The 2,824-nt window shown below is 45.3% G+C and overlaps 1 pseudogene; it reads right to left on the bottom strand.

Annotated features, from left to right (window-relative positions):
- Positions 1-559: 559 nt before the first annotated feature.
- LOC130038630 (cytochrome b-c1 complex subunit 2, mitochondrial-like) lies at positions 560-1,595 on the bottom strand (annotated as a pseudogene).
- Between the last annotated feature and the right edge of the window lie 1,229 nt (positions 1,596-2,824).

Genomic DNA, 2,824 nt, shown 5'->3' on the forward strand with positions numbered 1-2,824 from the left:
ATGCTCTTACTTAGTCTTCATTTATTGTTTCTAATTTCCTTGGTATTCACCGGTGTAATTATGTATTCTAGTCCTTTGTAGGATACAGGAGTCTCAGACTCAGGTCTCGCTAATGTCAATGACCAATGCTCTGTGTTTCAAGGTCAATTTCTTAAGGAATCTTTATTCAGAAATTTCAGCATAAACTTTTCCTGCACTCCTCTGAGGTTCCTAGAGCATAATCAGGTCAATGCAAATGTTGCAAAAATCTCTGCTTTGATAAAAATAGATCTTGGGTTTTAGATCAGAGATGTTTTGTTGATGCGTTTAGTAGTTTCAATGCTTTGAAGAAAAATTTGAAGTTATATCTTAATAAATCTGTATTGAGATTTTAAATGAAATCCCCTTCAAATTTTAGATGTCTTTTTTTTGTAAAATAGAAATATCAAGGCCTGTAGAGATATTATAGGTGTAAAAATGCTTCCCTTGCTTTTCTTTTTTGACAAGAAAAATATTAGAACGTTTTATTGACTTTGGGTCAACTAAGAATGATGACCTACTTGTTAAGTGTTAAGATTGTTTCACTTTGTTGGAAAAAGAGAAATGCTTATTTGTTTGCTGCTCTGTGATGAAAAAATGTTCAGGTCTTTTCTTCAGCACCACAACTCATCAAGAAAAGGTGTATGCACCAAATTGCCACTTGCTGCCCTTGACTTCTGACCTGACACAAACTTCTTTGCAGCCTTGGTGACATCAGCATCGGTGACTGAGTCAATCTGTTGAAGGACGGTGGTTGGGGGACATATGAACCAGCGACTAGAGCCTGGGATCCGATTTCATCCAGGAAACCTTCTGAAGACTCCACTGACATCAAGTACCCAGCTTTCAGCTTGTTCTTGGGGGCCTGGACGTCTGTGCTGGAAAGGTTTCCTTGAGCAACGGATTTAACTTGGTTATAGGCAGCCTTGATGACGTGTCCAGCAACTGCAGCCTGGGAGATGGTGTAAATCCCAAAGAGTCCCGAGTCGGAGTAGCTGGCATTAAAAGCAGAAACGTCAAATGGTTGGTTCACCCCCTTGGCAACAGCCTGGTACAGAGTGCTGGTGGCATTGCTGCCTCTTTTGTCATGGGGTCCGGCCCCCAGGACATGCTGGAGGACACTGAAGGCTTCCACACTCCCTATGGCTGCACTTTCTGCAGCTAGGGCGGCATGGACAAGACTGTCTCCTTTCTGTTTCCGAATTTCACCTCCACGGTACCGACTCTTGGCGCCAGAGAGACCAAGCCCTCCCGTCATGTTCAGAAACTTGCTCAGCCACTTGCTTCAGAACTGGATGACTGACACCGAGTCCCATCAAAGCCATTCTTGCACTTGTGAAGTGGTTCTGAACGAAGAAATGTAACTCCTCTGACGTCACCTTCCCAATCCTATAATCAGGACAGTACAAGGAATTAGCCAAGGTATTTCTGTAGGCAGCAGCATGCAGATTTTCAATGTCTTGAGCCTGGGGGTTCTGAAGAGCCACAGCTTTGTCAATCTTCAGCTGGGACTGAAGGGCAGCGACCTCCCAAGGACGAAATTCTGGTGCGGGGGTGACATTGAGCAGGAACTGCATGAGAACTCCACGTCCCGCAGATACTCCACCAGGCACACCATGCTCTCCCTTGTCGAGGCCAAGTTTAATTTACCAACAACTGCCTCAATTCCACGAGTTATCTTGAAAGACGAAGTTCCTTGTGTTGTCAAACTGGAGGCAAGGCGGAGCAAATGAGAGGTTCCTAAAATGTTGGTGTCTTCATAGCAACTGCCTGCCTTTTAATGAACACACCAATTCTTTAATCACCTTTTTTTGGGTGGTCATACCCAGCCATGCACAGGGATTACTCCTGCCTCTGCACTCAGGAATTAGTCCTGGCAGTGCTCAGGAGACCATATGGGATGCTGGGAATCGAACCTGGGTTGGCCGCGTGCAAGGCAAACACCCTACCCGCTGTGCTATCGCTCCAGCCCCCGAACACGCCGATTCTTGACATAGGAGCGTAGTTTTCCATGGAAGCAACAACGAGGCCATTTGGTAGCTTGGTAAACTTGAGATCCTGAGGATGCAGAGCCACTCCTGCTGGCGCAGCCGCAGGCTTCATTTTAGGAGCAACTTCGAGGGAATAAAACCTTGAGAAAAACCCAGCTCTGGTCAGTAGCTTCATGGTTCCAGATCGTCCTGTGACCCCCCTTCCCAGTCATGGCCGGCTTCCAGGAAAGCAAGATGGTGGCCCCCTTGCTTGCTCTTGCCTCCAGTTTAACCCTTGGTATTACATATGGTCCCCATTTTACTACCAGATGTGATTCCTGAGCATAGCATCATGATGTAAAAGTCCTGGTGTGGTCCATTTTACTCTTTCATTCACCCACGTTTGAATAAGAATGCTTAACATTCATGGAATGAAGCATGCATATGCCATTAGTGACTGTCACAGATGACTACTGTCTCCCTCATATATATCCTGGGAGCTCCAGAGTGACTCATCACCTTTCTCTTTGTAGGATCCCACCAAAAGTACCTAGTTCTCTCCCATTCCTTTTCCATGGCACCTGCCTTGACCAATAAACACCTGATGGTTCGAAGTTTTCCTTACTCAGAACCTCAACTACATGAAAGTCTGGGAAGAGCTCTATACTTTTAGAAATAGCTGGAAAGTCAAACTAGTAGTTCTGTCTGATTCCAGAGCCTTAGAATAAAGGGCAGTGTTACACGCAGATACTCAGTCAAATTCCAACTTTATCGGGTTGTGTGCCATTCCTGTTTATCCATGTTTCTCAGCTTTACAGTCTCAAGGATGGGTTCAC

The sequence above is a fragment of the Sorex fumeus genome, unplaced genomic scaffold (assembly GCF_029834395.1).
Source record: "Sorex fumeus unplaced genomic scaffold, SorFum_2.1 ptg000078l, whole genome shotgun sequence".
NCBI classification, from domain to species: Eukaryota; Metazoa; Chordata; class Mammalia; order Eulipotyphla; family Soricidae; genus Sorex; species Sorex fumeus.